At 39.8% G+C, this 18,788-nt stretch overlaps 1 long non-coding RNA gene across 2 annotated transcripts in view; it reads left to right on the top strand.

Annotated features, from left to right (window-relative positions):
* LOC137621104 (uncharacterized) overlaps nt 1-18,788 on the top strand; it is a 35,104-nt gene that overhangs the window by 12,963 nt on the left and 3,353 nt on the right. The window contains exon 3 of one of the 2 annotated variants that reach the window (XR_011040119.1): nt 4,802-4,928. The exons of the other annotated variant lie outside the window; for it this stretch is intronic. This is a non-coding gene — a long non-coding RNA (uncharacterized lncRNA). Of the gene's footprint in view, nt 1-4,801; nt 4,929-18,788 lie in introns of those variants that run through there. 2 annotated transcript variants of the gene reach the window in all.

Here is an 18,788-nt window from a genome sequence, read left to right as displayed (position 1 = left end):
ACTTGAAGTTTAAAAGAAGCCTTTTTTTTTTCTTCTATCCGCGGTACTCTTATCTTATTATCAGTATTCTTTTACCCTTTTCATTACATCTTGCAGTAAGGGAAGGAATATTGTAACCAATACAGACTATGGTCGATCTTAATTAGCTAGTCATCATTAGGAACTTTGGATTTCATTATTTATTTAATTTAAATTGAAGAAATTTGCTTTATTACAATTTTTGCAAAATCCTTCATAGGGGAAAAAAGCGAGACATAAATTTGATAGAATTAGACAGCTAATGGTGTTTTTTTTCTTTATTCAATTGACGTGAAACTTGCTCTTGTCGATAGTATTGGTTGCCTCATAGGGATTTAGTCCGACAGTGTACCTCACGATGTTCCCTGTATGCGTTTTACTTAAAAGTATTTTTCAGCATCCCGTCGGCACTTAGTTGCACCTTCTTTTTAGCATTATTGAATGGTCTCCTTGACCCTATTGCGGGGCCATGTGACTCAAATATATTTTTTAATTGTATTCCACTATTAATAATAAAATGAATGAAAGAAAATTATGATTATAGCTAAATAGAAATTCGTTCAACTGTATTACTATAATATCATAACTCTAAAACTATAATTCTGGCATTATATCTAAACTAGAGTTGTATCCCTTTGAAGGTTGTCAATTTTGTTCCAAAACAAAATCCAATTTGGTGTTCATACTGGCAAATCTAACCTTTAAAATTACTGGTAAACCTAACGTATAAAATTGTTGGCAAATCTAACCTTAAGAATTACTGGCAAATCTAACGTTTACACCTACATGTACTGGAAAATCTAACCTTTAAAAAAGTTATTTTGTGCAGGTGGTTCGTGGCATATATTCCAGAGACTTTTCTTATGCTTTACTTAATCTGATGACATTAAATATAACTTTCAAATAGAAGATAATTCATCATATAGGTTAGGACGAGCAATCAGTAACCCTGGTGTACAGAAAGCTTAGTTTTATTTGAATTAATGAACGTTGTTTCTCGCAGATTTAGTTATAAAACTAAGAGCTTAAAATGAGATCATCTAGCATCGAGCAAGAAACAGTTAAAATAAACAAGATTGCAAATACACGAAACTTATATGATTATTTGTTAAAAACGGTGTACATATACACGTAATTCTCTCTCTCTCTCTCTCTCTCTCTCTCTCTCTCTCTCTCTCCATCAAATTTACCCGTTGTGTGTGCGTGAAAACGTAATATGAATATCCTTCTCACTTTGTTTGGTTTTGCTTGTGTGTGCGTTAAAACGTAATATGAATATCCTTCTCACTTTGTTTGGTTTTGCTGTACAGTGAAAATACTTCAGAAAGGTGATTTTTTTTTCCTCCACGAAAAACGTTCGCTGTGTTGCTAATAATTCAATTAGCGATGTTAGGCAACGTTTGGTGTAGTCAGTGCTTGAATGGGTGATAGTGAGACAAAAGCTTTTGGACATCCTTTGAGTGGGGTGTTGTCCTAACATTCTCATCCTATAAATATCTGCTCTTGTATATATATATATATATATATATATATAGTTAGTGTATATAATGTATGCATGTTCATTGGCCTAACGGTTACCAACCTCAACTCATACACTACACTTCCACACACACACACAAATATACATGCATATACATATTCATATACACACACACACACACACTCACATATATATATATATATATATATATGTATATATATATATATATATATATGTGTGTGTGTGTGTGTGTGTGTGTATTTAGAGAGAGAGAGAGAGAGAGAGAGAGAGAGAGAGAGAGAGAGAGAGAGCTCAAATAATTTTAAGTGTTCATTCCATGTTTCGTGTACGGATGGATTGACGACTTTGTAAGGTAGCTCGGTCACTTTCCACATAAAGTTTATTGTGTCCCTTGAGACTGATAAACCTCCATCTACAGTTTGGATGGTTAAGCACAGAAATGTTGGAGTGAGGAGTCAGCTCTCTCTCTCTCTCTCTCTCTCTCTCTCTCTCTCTCTCTCTCTCTCTCCATATATTTATATATACCACAACAAATACAGTCGTTTCTAGTCCACTGCAGGACAAAGGCCTCTGATATGTCAACATTCGTGTCTGGGGTTTGGTCATTCCATTATCACGTTGGCTATTACTGATTGGTGATGGTGGGAGACTTAAGTGTGATCGTTTTCAGCAAACCATCTGAATATGGATGGCACTAACTAGTATAGCATTGTTGATCATGGCGATAGGCAAAACCTTTCACCACATTGAGGTATCATCACTCGTAAAGGGATATACATATATATATGTATATATATATATATATATATATGTGTGTGTGTATGTGTGTATATAGGTATATATATGTATATATATATATATATATATATATATATATATATATATATTTATGTTTATATATATGTGCATATATATTTATATAAATACACACACATATATATATATATATATATATATATATATATAATTGTGAGTGTTAAGTGTTTTAAAGCTAAACTGTATATTTATTAATTCATGTCAGGTTTTCCATTTTACTCCCAGGTTAATTTTCTTTCAAATCATCCCCTCTCCTTTATATGGTACAGACGATACGGTAACCATGATTAGATTTTCTGTTCTTCCCGAGTTTGTGCTGATTAATACTGTATGAGAGGGAGAACTGGAGTAAACGAATTAGAAGGAGATGAAAATACCTTGATTGAGTTATTAATTACCAGCTGGAATTTTCCTGAGAATTAATCATGATGTAATTTTACCTTCGATGAATTTATTGTTTTGATTATGCGAGGACTATGTTGTTATTGGTATGTTTTCTGCGTATTTTGGTAAACAGTAAAATGTCTTATTTATCGATTAAAGAAAAGACAGTAAAGTAAAGGTTTACACAAACTTGTTTTGAAAATTAAAAACGATAGATAAGAAAAATGAAACTAACAGAAAGAATTTAGCCAAAGACCAGTAAATATTTTGATTAGAATGTCAGTTGCAAATTCAACCTTGGAGGGACTCGAAAACCATCAGAACAGAGAGGAAAGGCATTCATTATATTTTGTCTGCATAGTGAAAGAAGTAACTCTCCCCCCCCCCCCGAAGACAAATTAAGAAAAAGAACTGTTCGATTCTAAAAAAATAATTAAGGTGATTAAGAATAATTTCCTTTGGCGTGTAAGTTTAAATTATTTCGTTGTAAAACTTTGATAAATTATAATGTTAACGTATTGTTTTTAAAAGTAATTATCAATAAAAAGTTATATAAAAATATATTTTTAATCATGTTGGTTTGTGAGAATATACATCAGATATTTTTTCATCTGCATTATGTAACAGAATATTAGAAAAAAAATTGCAGTTGTTCAGCATTGAACTAATGAGAAACTATGCAATTAAAATTAATTGATAGTTGTAATTGATGTTGGCCTACTTCAGTTGTCATGATGGTTATCATAACTCCTCAGGTCCGTAGGGTATAGCGTCGTCAGTGCTCCTCATACAGTGTACTGTAGGCATTACTTAAAGGTTTCTGTAGTTTCCTTTTGGACCTTAGTTGCGTTTGTATTATATCCTTCTACTTACCTTCATTACCACTTACTTTCTTCCTTCTTGCTATACAACCCCTGTTAATTTATTTCATAATATAACTGCAGCCTTTTCCTTTGTTACACTATGGCGCTGAGCGGTCTCATAGGCCCCATCGCCGGTCTGCATAATCCAAATTCATTGTCCATCAGTGTAATGCGATAAGCATAACAACCTAACATCAATAATGATTTGGAAAAATACATCCCCTACATAACAAACAGCAAGTATCTGGCTAGGGGGGAGAGGAAGTAGTCATAGCCTGCTGAGAGGGGGTGCATGTTTGCATATCTATCTAAATATTAACCGACGTTTTTGACTGGTCTCGTACACTAGTTGATAATGATACTGATGATGATAACACTATAAACGTTCGTTGTTCTGAAATAACTTCCAATTGTTTATAATTCTGTAGATGAATGGAAGTCTGGCAGAAGGGAAAAAATACTTTTTGTGTTGAAATGTCCGGCCAATTAAGTTTGTGACCAAATGCAATAAACTGATCCTGTTAACTGGTAAATTGATAGACTAGACAAACGAATGAAGGAAATGAAGTAAATTAGATTAATGCTGTTCCCCTAAATGATATTTTGTTACTTAGGTGTACTGACGGACTAAATCCCTTGCCCTCCTGTTACCGATCATGGCTTTATTTAGCGAAATAAAAGGTAATAATGGGAAATAAGTTTTTTTTTCTTTTTTTGCTGGAAGGAGAAATTGTATAGAAAAACAAAAAAAAATCTTTTTTTGAGAAGGGAGAAAAAAATCAAACTTGCATACCATGGATGGAAAAAAAATAAGAATGTCATGACGTACAATTAATGAATGCTGAAATTCTCTTTATGAACGCGAAATTATTTGACTCAAAAATGGAAACTGGTATTGAACCAAATTATTAATTATTTTTTATAAGATTTAATTTATCTATTCTATTTTTTTTTTATTTTTTAACAAACCTCTATGTGTGTACGTTTCCCAAAAAGCTTTACCTTGACATTCAAAAGCTACTACTTTCTGTTTTCTGATTGTTAAAAAACTCTACTAATTTCAAGCCCATTAATTTGTTTAACTTTATCTTATTACCTTAGCACTCAGTAACCTACCGTTAATTCCTAAGGAAAAGAGACCATGCCGGAATTGTGAACTAACGTCCTGAAGTAACTAAAGTTACTAAAGCGTACTTTCTAACTTTACCTCTCTTTTCAGTACAGAGCATCAAGAAGCCCGCTCCCAATTGGCTCCAATTAGCCTCGTGTGTCTTGGAGAACGCAAAGGGCTACAGCAGGAAGAGCTAATATATTTGAGTACCCTTTTCCCTGCCAACGGAAAACTTGTAAATGGTAAGAGCTTCTGCCTCTTGTACTTTTAGGTAGGCTTACGTTTATTGTCCCATTTTGGGTTAGGCGATGTTCTGCTCTGGCAGGGCTCCTGGTAGTTTTCTGAGACGTTATGGTTATTATAAGTCTTTGTGATGGTCTTGGTACTAACTGCTGTTTCTTTCTTTCTTTCTTTTTTTTTTTTGGGTTTGATGATAATTTGTTCTTATTTTGTCTTTTTGGGCTCAAGCCATGTCGTCCTGATGGAAGTTCCTAAAGGGTAGCTTCCTTGGGTATATATAACTACGGCGATATTCCCAGAGAATTTACATTAGGTACCCAGAATTCTAACTCCTGGAGCGAATATCCCTAAATAAAAGAACCAAGGATATCGCGAAATATCAGAGGACGTATTCTTGACACGCCACATAGCAATCTGTACCCCGAACAGAGTTAACACTTCGAAGGGGTCAATTGGCAAGAAAACAAAAAACGAGAAAGAAAGGAGAGCCGCTCGCAAGGTATCTCTCCTCTCCCGTTTCGTAAGCGTGCATTGCGCCGCTCACGGCGCCATCTGTACTGTAATCCTTTTTGCGTAGCTCAATAACTCGGTGTTTTTCCCTGTGTTATCTCTCAATTCTTGGATTATTTCAACTTTATAATGCTTTCTCCAACTTCTTCTGCTTCTGATAAGTTGAGTATTATTTCTTTTATGTATAAATGTAAGCTCTTGGTAATTTTAAAATGATTTGATAGTGATATCGTTGTTACAAGAGCTGTTGCCTACAGGAGGCGTCCGGGACGCTGTCGCTCGCTATGTATGAGTTATTGTGTTAGCCAGAGCGACGTTCCCGGCTGTTTTGCTTTAATAATTACTGTATAGCTATTCAGCGTTACATAGGTTTTCTTTATATTATGCTTTTAGTATTTCCGTTTTGGCGAAGGATTTGCCGATTCGGGCCTACGCTAGACCTTGTAGCCTAGTCGTTTGGCCCTAGTACTTTCTTGCATGATATTCAGATTTCCGAGTGTTTTAAAACTTTATTGAAGCTTTAGGCAGTTTTATACATTTAAGATTGTTGATTTTCTTCCAAGATAGTATACGAGTGAGTTTCGGTGATTTAGGTAATCGATTCTCTTTGCGCCTAGGCTAGTTGTCTATGGGGCCATAGTATATTTTCTCACACTCCCCGATTGCTCTCTTCTCTTCGTAGAATGTGTGCAATCCCTTTCCCTCTGCTTAAGCCTCGGGCTTAACCCCAATGGTTTATCCGAATTGACTTTAGATACAACTATATTAGGGTGTTTGTTCTTTCCCGTTTCCAGTAAGTCTGGCTTCAGGAAGGGGGCAGGACATCAGAGTTCTTAGTCTGAGTCTGTTTCTGTCTAGCTTGTGGTTGAGATTCCCTTGCTAGGCTGACAGCAGACATAGGAGGCTTAGCCTCCTTAGTTCACTTTCGAAGGTTTCTGTACGAGATGATTCCTTCTTTTTGTGATCTAGGAGACTAGTCCAGTGTTGTTGTTCTCGGTGTGGAGGATGAGATCCTCTTTTCTGTGAATAACAACGCCTTCCTTGCTTTGGTTCCGAGGGAGTTGGAAAGTATTGTTGGCCTCCCTCCTCGGATCTCCCCTAGGCTAAGATGAGTTTTCTTTGCTGCAGGTGATTCATTATTAGAGCAAGGTTGGCAGGACCCTCTTCCTCCTTTCCCCCTTTTTCCTTGGTGATGGCCTAGCCATTGCATCCCTGTCTGTCATTCTACATATGTACCTAGCATAAGGTAGGATGTGGGGTTGACTCGGTCCCTTGCCTGCCGGCAACCGTCTTCTGCTTTGACTGCTGCCCGGACCTCCCTTGGTCTCTCATCCATGTTTGTCTGTAGAGCCAGATGGCATTGGTCAGGAAGCCTGCAGTTATATTTTCCCCTTCCTTATGTGCACTCTTTCGGGTTGCCGGGCTATGAGGCAGTAAAGTCTCTTATCCCGGCATCCATTCTGTTTTTCTTCTAGTGTTTGTACCCTAGCCCGGCTGCCTGCCTAAGTGGCCGGCAGCCGGGCAGTCGGAGTTCTCTGGTTCTTTTGATGCCGGCCGGCATTGGTTGTATACATTTGCCGGCCGGCTATATATCACACCATTGTTCTGCCAGCCACTACGATAAGTGGCCGGCAGCCGGGTGCTGTTGTTGTTTAGCTGCCGGCCGGCAGTCCCATGCCACCCGGCAATAGAAACACACCGAGGTTCTGCCGGCCGCTACGTTTGGCGGCCGGCAGCCGGGTGCTATCTTTTGTAGTTGCCGGCCGGCACATGCATTTGAACCAGCCTTCTTCCACCTTATAGTCTATAAGTAGTATACAGTACTTTGGAACTAGTTAAGGTGTGTGCCGGCCGGCACATTACCTTCTATACTGTAGCCAGTATTTTTTAGTATAGTATATACTGTAGGGAGAAAACTATAGTATAGTATTTGTTACAACACTAAGTTTTTCTAACACTTTTGTGTTGTCTTGCACAGCCCTTTAGTGTAACCATACAGATAAAGAAAGTGAGTTCTTTCTTATCTACTATCCAGTATTTTAAAATCACTTATTTGGGTGTGAGCTACACCTTTTTCCTCTGGAAATTATTTATTGGTCGCTCTAGAATAGATTAACCATACGATTTTATTATCTGGAAGGTTGCAGCAATTGACTGTGCGGGAAATACAAGTGTGTGTCTTTCCTTTCTAGTTTAGTTATGCTAAGCCATGTATATCCAGTGATACGTAGTTCACTTGATATTCATGGAATTTTCTTCTCTTTACAGGAGGACCATCCGAAGTGTGGAAGCATTTTCTGCAACGTCCGCAGCAAGAACTTCTGCGGACATGACTTGTGTAGGAGGCACGCAGCATGCGCAGTCTCCAAAGGTGATCTCCGGTATTGGGACCCGCAGGTATGTACCGTGTGCACAAACCTGATTACCGAGACTTTTGATTCCCCTAAGACTGCGGAGTCAAGGGAAGCTTCGTACCTGGATAAGGGGCTTTCAGAAGAACACTTCTGGGCCCTATCTTCCAAGTGAGAAGATGAGGGCTTACCTTTTCCCCAAGGCGTCAGCAGAGGCAGTGATTCCCCAGCCTCAAGCGGAGATACCGTTGGTTCAGATCCCGGTGGATGCTGAAGTCGCGGACTTCCTGCAGGACATCCAATTGGACGATAGGATGTCGGAGGTGTCCGAGCATTTGGAAGAAGACCTTCTGGCAGAAGACCAGGAAGAAGAGCAGGCTCCAGACAATGAAGAGGAAGAGTTCGATGAGGTGTCGGCTACTCCGGTTCAGGCCCCTGAACCTATTCCCTCAACATCGTCCTCTCTCCCAGATGAGCTGGGAAAGACCCTTCCCTCCATCGTTGGAATGATCCAACAGATGCAGAGGGAAAATAATGAGAAGGCTGCTGCAATGAAGCTGGAGATGCGGAGACTTGCAGCATCACGTGGGCCCCAGAAGAAGCTCAGCGGGAAAGACTTTCCCTTGTGCTTGGATACCAACCCTTGGAGGTATGCCGAGCACATGCCTATGACGACGGGAAAAATCGTCATTTCGGTGAAGTTGGGCTCAGTCCCCTTTGAGGAGGTGGAATTCTGGCCCAGCAAGGAGTCGTATCCGGACTGTTATGTCCGTCTGAGGAAGGAACCAGCCTCAAGGGAAGAAACGGAGCCAAAGGAGGTCATAGTTTTGGACCACGCTAAGGCTCAAGCTTTACTGTCATGCTCGATGAAAGAGAGGGGCTTCACAAACTCAAAGGTACCTGCTTTGAGTAAGAAGCACCCTTCTTTTGTGTCCTCTCCTTCTAGAGCCTTCCCCTTTATGCAGAAAGGGTTTACGGCTGTGCTGAAAGCAATCGAGGCAGGTAAGCCATGCCCCTCCTTGGAGGAGTGTAAACCTCTGTCTTTGGCCCTACCCATGGACCACAAGGACTGGAAGGACGTCCATCTTACCTTCTCAGTCGGGAAGTTGGAGGCTGATAATGTCGGACTTTAGTTCGGTGAGAACCTCCCCAAGCTGTCTGACTTTCTTTTGCGCAGGGAGCTTGAGACAAAAGAAAGACTTGCTGCCTCAATGTCTCATCAAATGACTCTGGAGACAATGGCAAGTGACCCCAAGGTCCATGAAATGTTTATGGTAGTGGCTAAGACACACCTAGCCACAGTGACGAAGGACCTTTATAGCTTCGTCAAAGCTAGGAAGGCTTGTAGGGAGTTTGTGTTCGCCTCGGCTGCGGTGAGGCACGAGCCAAGGAAGCTAATCTCCTCCGGCATTTGGGGCAAAGACCTCTCCCCTAGTGAAGCGGTCAAGGAGGTTGTAGATAAGGCCGCCACGGAGAATAGAAACCTTCTCCAGAAGTGGGGCCTATCTCTCAAGAGAAAGTCTTCCCCGGATGAGGGTCCCCAACCAAAGAGGAAGACTAAGAAGACTAGGCTACCCTCTCGGCCAGCCAAGCCATTCAGACAGCAGCAGCAGCAACAACTTCCTATGCCTACAGTGCCCCCGATGGTGGCACAAACCCCGACCACATACCAGTGGGTACCCCAAGCCGTGTCGACGCAGTCTCCGGCATTTAACCCAGCGTTCGAAGGGCAGTCAACTACCTTTCGAGCGAAGCCTAGAGGAGCAGCCAGAGGTTCGTCTAGACGCCCCTCAAAGGGGAGGGGATTCAGGGGTGGTCGCGGTCAAGGAGGTAAGACCTCAGGGCAACAGCAGCCAAAGTGAGATGATACCGGTAGGAGGGAGACTTCAGTATTTTCGGGATCGGTGGACCTTCGATCCCTGGGCCCACAGCCTACTCAAGAATGGACTGGGTTGGAGCTGGTACAGCACTCCACCCCCGTGCCCTCGTTTTTTCCAACACTCCACCCCCGTTTTGGAGGAGTACATTCAAGAACTGTTGGAGAAAAGAGTAATCCGAAGGGTAAAGTCAATCAAATTCCAAGGGAGGCTGTTTTGTGTTCCCAAGGAGGACTCAGAAAAACTCAGAGTCATTCTGGACTTGTCGCCACTCAACAAGTTCATAGTGAACTGCAAGTTCAAGATGCTAACACTGCAACACATAAGGACCTTACTGCCCAAGAGGGCATATACCGTCTCCATAGATTTGTCAGACGCCTATTGGCACGTTCCAATCAATCGTCAACTCTCCACCTACCTAGGGTTCAAGCTACATCGAAGACTCTACGCCTTCAGAGCCATGCCATTCGGGCTAAACATAGCCCCAAGGATCTTCACGAAGCTTGCGAGCGTAGCTCTCAAACAATACGCCTAAAGGGAATCCAGGTGGTAGCCTACCTGGACGACTGGCTGGTGTGGGCAGCATCCAAGACAGAATGTTTGCAAGCTTCCCTACAGGTGATCCAGTTCCTAGAGCATCTAGGCTTCAAGATCAACAGAAAAAGTCTCGACTTTCTCCATCTCAAAAGTTCCAGTGGTTGGGAATCCACTGGGACCTAGTGTCACACCAACTCTCCATCCCGGCGAAGATGAGGAAGGAGATAGCTGATTCTGTCAAGAGACTTCTGGATTCCGAAAGGATATCAAGACGCGAACAGGAGAGAGTGCTGGGTTCTCTCCAGTTTGCCTCAGTAACAGACCCGGTGCTAAGAGCACAGCTAAAGGATGCAACCAGAGTTTGGAGAAGTTATGCATCAAACGCGCGAAGAGATCTGATAAGACCAGTACCGCTTCGTCTACGTACGCTTCTCAGGCCTTGGTCCCAAGTCAGGCAACTACTGAAGTCGGTGCTTCTTCAGCCACCTCCCCCCTTGTTGACTATTCTCACAGACGCCTCGAATGAGGGGTGGGGAGGTCATTCTCATCGGAAGAAGGCCCAAGGAACTTGGTCCAATCTATTCAAGACATTTCACATAAACTTTCTGGAAGCTATGGCAGTACTCCTTACCTTGAAGAAAGTCTCCCCTCGTCACTCGATCCACATAAGGTTGGTACTGGACAGCGAGGTGATTGTAAGATGCTTGAATCGACAAGGATCGAGGTCACCACCACTCAACCAGGTGATGTTGGCCATCTTTCGACTGGCGGAAAAGAAGAAGTGGTACCTGTCGGCAGTTCACCTTCAAGGAGTCCTCAACTTGACAGCGGACGCTCTATCCAGGTTCACACCGATAGAGTCGGAATGGTCCCTAGACGCAGGATCATTCTCCTTCATCTTGAGTCAAGTCCCAGGACTGCAGATAGACGTCTTTGCGATGAAAGACAACAAGAAGTTACCCCTTTACGTGTCCCCGTACGATGATCCCTTGGCGGAAGCAGTGGACGCGATGTCCCTCGACTGGAACAGATGGTCCAGGATTTACCTGTTCCCTCCTCACAACCTTCTATTGAGGGTCCTCAACAAACTGAGATCTTTCAAGGGAGTAGCGGCAATAGTGGCTCACAAGTGGCCGAACAGCGTGTGGTTCCCTCTGGCACTGGAACCACGGCTGAAGTGTCTACCGTTACCAGATCCAGTTCTGACCCAGCGAGTTCAGAAGTCGACTGTCTGCTCTTCATCACAGAAAACCCGGAACCTGCAGCTCATGATTTTCTCTCCCTAGCGGTGAGAAAATGTTTCGGGATTTCATAAGACATTATTGACTTCCAAGAGGAATATAAGTGCAAATCCACTAGAAGGCAATATGAGTCATCATGGAGAAAATGGGTGGCCTTTGTCAAGGCGAAGAATCCGCAAAAGATCTCGACGGACTTCTGCTTATCTTTCTTCATCCACCTCCATGGTCAAGGGTTAGCAGCCAACACAATATCAACGTGCAAATCTGCTTTGACAAGACCCATTTTATATGCCTTTCAGGTTGACCTTTCTAACGATATTTTTAATAAAATTCCGAAAGCCTGTGCTAGGCTCAGGCCATCAGCACCTCCAAAGCCCATTTCATGGTCTCTAGATAAAGTTCTTCATTTCGCTTCGCTGTTGAACAATGAGGAGTGTGCTTTCAAGGATTTGACCCAAAAAGTTATTTTCCTGTTTGCACTCGCGTCGGGGGCCAGGGTTAGTGGAATTGTAGCCCTCTCGAGAGAGGAAGGTCATATTCAGTTCTTGGATGGGGGAGAACTGAACCTGTTTCCGGATCCTACGTTTCTCGCCAAGAACTATGATGTATGTATGATTAGGTAGGAAGTTCTATTAACCATAATAATTACCTGGAACAGAGATGTATAATCATTAGTAATTATTTCTCAGCTGATCCCATCTTCGTTGATATTTGCTTGATGGATAATAATACGTTGGTATTAATAAAATACGTCTTTAATGTATAAAAGACTACATTATGAACTTCACTTTGTGACAGCTGACTCTCAAGTGTATATGGAGCGTCTTACAAAAATCTCACAAACCAAAACATTGCTAAACAAAAGAGCATCGCTCTGAAAAGACTTAAATCCTACTCCAGCATAAATCATAAAGAATCCTATCTTATCTGAGGTAACCAACAAATGTTTGAATCCTAATACCAAAACAAATCATTACTCTTATGATCAAAACATAACATGTCTTATTCATGCAATATGATGCAATGTTGTGCAATACCTGAAACACTTGAAATAATATAGTACATTGTTACAATAATACATAACAGTCTCCTCCCCCTTAACTTGACATTGTAAAAATATTCATAAATCTAATCTCTCAGGGGGCTTTCCTCTGTTAATCCTATTAGGAAGCACTTTAACCTCATCTTGTACTGGTACATGAATTGGTTCTGAATCTACATTGGATGTTGGACCATCTTGGTTAATACTTGACTCATTTGATCTAACAACTTCTTTAAGTTTCTCATCTCTAACATTCACATGCTCTACTGTCTTTCTGTTTAACGGCTGTAATTGATCAACATGACGTTTTACAACATTATCACCAACACGAACATCATAATGTAAATTTCCTATCTCTCTTACAATCTCTCCTGGTACCCACTTCTCTGGAGTGTTGTACGATCTTACCATGACATCAGACAAAGGTAAAAAATGTCTTACATTAGGAAGCTTTGCTATTTGTTTATACCCTTTATCTTCTAAATCACTTTGCAAACTTGGATACAACAAATCTAACTTACACCTTATCCTCCTTCCCATTAACAAATTTGAGGGTGCCACGCCTGTTGTGCTGTGCGGCGTTGTTCTATAAGACAATAAAAATTTTGACACATGCAAAAATATATTACTTGAATTTGCTCTTCTACACTTCATATTGTGCTTAAATGTTTGGACAAATCTTTCAGCCTCTCCATTAGTAGATGGATGATATGTAGCTGAAAATGTATGCTTAATACCATTGACATTACAAAATTCTTTAAACTCTTGTGAAGTAAATTGTGGACCATTATCTGTAACAATTCTTTCTGGAATACCATGCGTTGAAAAAATTTGCATTAACTCTTTTATTGTGGCGTAAGACGTTGTCGTCTTCATTGGGATAATTTCTGGCCACTTACTGTAAGCATCTACTACTATCAAAAACAAATAATTCAAAAAAGGACCTGCAAAATCTATATGCACTCTTTGCCATGGATACCTGGGTAACTCCCACGGGTGCATTCTAGCAAATTGAGGATTGTTTTGTTGCATAACACAATTCATACAATTCTTTATATAACATTCCACATCTTTATCTACACCTGGCCACCATACAAAAGTTCTCGCAATTGACTTTGATCTTACAATACCTTGGTGATCAGCATGTATTTCAGACAAAACCTTATTTCTCAGTGAATTAGGAATAACTACCCTGGAACCTCTCATCACTATTCCTTGTGTCACACTCAGTTCATACCATATATCCTTATACGGTTTACAATTTTCCTCCTTTCCACATAAGTCCCTACCTGTCATTAAACTCTCCAAAACCTTACTAAGTACTGGGTCTTGCTTGGTACTGTGTGCTACATCTTTTGCAGTTATTGGTACATTACATACTGAAATTAATAAAACACTGTCATCATACTCTTCTGGAGCTTTGTCTACGGGTAATCTGGATAAAGCATCTGCATTACCCATATTTGATGTTGGACGGTATTCTATATCATAGTGGTACGCTGCTAACGTAACTGCCCAACGTTGTAGTCTTGCAGCTACCAACGTAGGTAAACTTGCTTTTGGACCCAATATTGCTAATAAAGGTTTATGATCTGTAACAAGTGTGAACTTTTTCCTACCATAAAGATACATATGGAATTTTTTAACTCCATAAACTAATGCTAAACCTTCCTTTTCTATTTGAGAGTAATTCCTTTCTGCCTTGTTCAATACTCTAGAAGTGAATGCAATTGGTTTTTCTGTTCCATCTGGCATTACATGAGATAATACTGCACCTAGACCTATGTTTGATGCATCACAAACTAATTTAACTGGTAAATCCATTCGATAATGTACTAAGAATGTAGGTGATGTTATTTCCTGCTTGATTCTTTCAAAAGATTCCTGACACTCTTTTGTCCACTTCCATTCTACACCCTTATTCAACAGATTATACAATGGATGTGCAATTGTAGACAAATTCTGAATGAAATTCCCATAAAATGTTACTAAACCTAGAAATGATTGTAATTCCTTAACATTTTCTGGCACTTTTGTTGATTGTACAGCTTTAATCTTCTCTTTAGTTTTGTGAATACCCTTGCCATTTATTACAAAACCTAAGTATTCCACTGAATCAACTTCTAAAATACATTTGTTCTTATTTACTCTAATATTATGTTCCTTCAACTTCTTCAGAACTGTTCGCAATCTCTCTCTATGTTCTCTTGTGTCTTTACCCGCAATTAAAATATCATCTATAAAAATGAATACTCCTTGCATTCCTGAAAAAATCTTATCCATAGTTTGTTGCCATATAGCTGGACTACTTGCAACTCCATAAGGTAATCTCTTTGGCCTAAACAAACCTAAGGATGTATTTACTGTACATAATTCTTGTGAAGTTTCATCCATGGGAAGCTGTTGAAATGCTTGTCTTAAATCTAATTTAGAAAAAACACTGCATCCTGACATAGTTGCAAACATGTCTTTCGGATTTGGTAAGGGATGTTGAGCTACTTGCAGTTGTGGATTTAACGTTACTTTGTAATCTCCACACAACCTAACCTGTCCACTTTCCTTCACAATAGGAACTAATGGTGTAGCCCAATCTGAATATGTGACCTTTTCCCAAGAACCTTCACTTTCTAATCTCTTGATTTCTGTTTCAACTGCACTTTTCAATGCATATGGTACTGGTCTCGGAGCAAAAAATCTAGGAGAACTGTCAGGTTTCAAAACTAAAATTGCCTTTGCGTTCTTTACTGTACCTATTTTATCTTCAAATACGTCTTGAAACTCTGATAGGATATCATTCATAGACATTTCATTTTTGTTTTCATCTTGTCTACCTGCAACCTTCAAAATACTAGGCCAATCTAACTTCAAATACTGTAGCCAATCTAAACCTAGCAAAGTTTGTCCATTACCTTTTACTACTGTTAATGGCATTCTCTCTAATTTCTGTTCTTTGTACTGTACTTCTACGTTCGAAGCACCTATTACCTGAATATCAAAACCATTATAACTTTTCAAAACTCTATTTGTACCTTCTAATAACAAATTAGGAATGCCTTTAGCCATTTTCTCAGACATAATTGATACATCGGCTGCTGTGTCAACTTGCATCAAAATTGGTTTACCATTTATGATTACTTCTACCATGATATGTTTCTTTGCACCTTTATTGACTGAATTTATGTGAAACGCAAAATCAGTTTCTGAACTAACCTGATTATCATGAACATTTTCCTCATTATTCTCTTGACCCATAGTATCAACTGTAGCATTTATTTTCTTTGCGTACTGTTTAGGAAATCTACAAGCAGTTGCAAAATGACCTAGCTTTCTGCAATTCTGGCATGTCTGTCCAGTAGCAGGGCATTTCTTTGCTTCGTATGCAAGATGATCAGTTTTACCACACCTAAAACACTTGGGTTTTTCCTGTTGTTTCTGTGTATAAGCCTGATTCTGATATTTATGAACATTAGTGTTAGGCACTTTTCTATGACTAGGCTTTGACATATTTCTTCTCTGATTCTCATTGGTTTTCCACTTAGAACCTATTGTATTAATTTTAGAATTTTCCATTCTATTGCTTGTAGAACTACCTATTATGTGACTTTGCCTATTTGATGTTTCTAAAGCTCTGCCTGTTATCAATACCTTTTCTAATGTTAAATCTTTATCTTGCAATAATTTCTTTCTTAGCTCTTCTGATGTGCAATGTGCAATTACTTGATCTATGATAACATTCTCTAACTCTAGAAATTCACATGAAACAGCTAAATTCTTTAGTCTAGTCACAAATGCATCTAAACTTTCATTTTCTTTCTGATAAGCTTGCGCTGAAAACTGGTATCTTTCAAAAAATTTATTGACTTGAGGAGCAAAATATGTGGTAAGAGCCTTAATTCCAGCTTCACTTGTGTCATCTGTAGGCTGCAAAGTCTTAAACACTTCCCGAACTTCCCTACCTGCTGTATGAAGTAATAATGCCTTCTTTTGTGCATCCTTCATGTTCCCTAATGCTTCTAAATAAATCTTAAATTCCTCACACCACTGTTGCCATCGTGTTGCAACAGAATTAGGCTCAGCAGTGACGCTGAAAGCTTGAGGTGCTTCGATGTTAAAAGGCATTTTGTTTGCTTACCTTGTGGTAGGTTAAGTTGCAGTCACAAGTATACTTCCTACCTACCCAACTTAAAATTTCACCCTTTTGTGTATTTGATGAAATTCCTATTCTGCTGCTGGTAAAATCTTCATTGGGCGATTTTACTCTTGATTTCCAATGTAAGAACGGAACTTCTCTTGTGCTGGCCGTCTTTGTACATAGGCTCCAATGCTTCTCCCTGCTTGCTTCTCCCTGCTTGTCCGTCGTCCTCAAACGTCGGTCGCCAAAATATGATGTATGTATGATTAGGTAGGAAGTTCTATTAACCATAATAATTACCTGGAACAGAGATGTATAATCATTAGTAATTATTTCTCAGCTGATCCTATCTTCGTTGCCAAAATATGATGTATGTATGATTAGGTAGGAAGTTCTATTAACCATAATAATTACCTGGAACAGAGATGTATAATCATTAGTAATTATTTCTCAGCTGATCCCATCTTCGTTGATATTTGCTTGATGGATAATAATACGTTGGTATTAATAAAATACGTCTTTAATGTATAAAAGACTACATTATGAACTTCACTTTGTGACAGCTGACTCTCAAGTGTATATGGAGCGTCTTACAAAAATCTCACAAACCAAAACATTGCTAAACAAAAGAGCATCGCTCTGAAAAGACTTAAATCCTACTCCAGCATAAATCATAAAGAATCCTATCTTATCTGAGGTAACCAACAAATGTTTGAATCCTAATACCAAAACAAATCATTACTCTTATGATCAAAGCATAACATGCCTTATTCATGCAATATGATGCAATGTTGTGCAATACCTGAAACACTTGAAATAATATAGTACATTGTTACAATAATACATAACAACAGGTGGGGTCCCTGGAGAATCTGCCCTCTGAAAGAAGATGCATCTCTATGTCCAGTGGAATGCCTAAAGGTCTATCTTCGTAGAACTTCAGACTTCAGGGGTGGTCAACTATTCAGGGGAGAAACATCAGGCTCAAATTTATCACTGAAACAACTTAGGGCGAAAATCACCTATTTTATTCGCAGAGCGGATCCAGACAGTACACTCGCAGGTCATGATCCGAAGAAAGTTGCCTCATTCTTAAATTTCTTCAATAGTATGGATTTCGAACATCTTCGCTCATACACTGGCTGGAAGTCTTCCAGAGTTTTCTTTCGTCACTATGCGAAGCAAGTGGAGCAACTCAAGAGGTCTGTGGTAGCAGTGGGTAGTATCGTTAACCCTGCTGTTTAACTCTGTGAGAAACAGTGGATTTAATTGGGACGATTAATTACGGGGTGGGTGTGTAGTTACGAACTGTTTTACAAACTAAGTGTTAGGGCACTGGGGTGCCCACATTGACTGTTCCATATTCAAAGGTGAACCTAGCATAAGTGCAGACATGTGTGCCAAGCGTTTCCAACGCTAATGTAACTGATTAGTAATACAGACTTTTATGATTTTGATACCTCGGTATGTTAAAAGTGGCGCTAATGTTTTTCTTTCAGATAAACAAGTTTTCTGTTTACTATCATGCTTATGCTTATTTATTGTTTATCCTCCTCTTATATATGTATAATTGTTGTTTAACCTGTTTTATTTTATTGTGTGTCAATAAACTAGTTCTTGTGAACCTTGCGTCTTCTTCGCCTGTGTCAGTTTACTTGAAATGATTTAGCATTACGTTTACTATGTATATTTATCTGGGATAATTCTAATAGATTGTTCCTTTATGCAAGCATTTTTGCATTGGTTTATGCTTTCCCCTAGCGGGAGGACTCCATGCCCTAAGGGGACGGTGGTGGATATGCAAGTTTTCCTCCTACCCGGATATAAACCTTTGTCCAATCCAGTAATGAACGGGGAACTGGTCGATATTTCATATTGACTCAGTGGTTCTTTATAAACTATGCTTTACATGATATAGGGTGAGACCGCTATATTGGCTTGTCTGTTATTCATACATAGGTACATGTACTCTTCGAGACTTTTCCAGAGTCTAGTATGACTCTTCCCTGTAGGGGGCATGAAGCACTAACATGGTCTATCGTTAGATGAAAAGATGTATGACGGTAACATCTTAGGTCTCTAGGTCTAGTTGGCCGGGAAATACCTTCGAGGAGTATGGCCCGTTTTGAGAATCCACCGATACAGTAATGCTCTGGTATACTTCC

This window comes from Palaemon carinicauda, chromosome 27, assembly GCF_036898095.1.
Source record: "Palaemon carinicauda isolate YSFRI2023 chromosome 27, ASM3689809v2, whole genome shotgun sequence".
In the NCBI taxonomy this organism is placed as follows: domain Eukaryota; kingdom Metazoa; phylum Arthropoda; class Malacostraca; order Decapoda; family Palaemonidae; genus Palaemon; species Palaemon carinicauda.
This window is presented reverse-complemented; position numbering and strand designations above follow the sequence as displayed.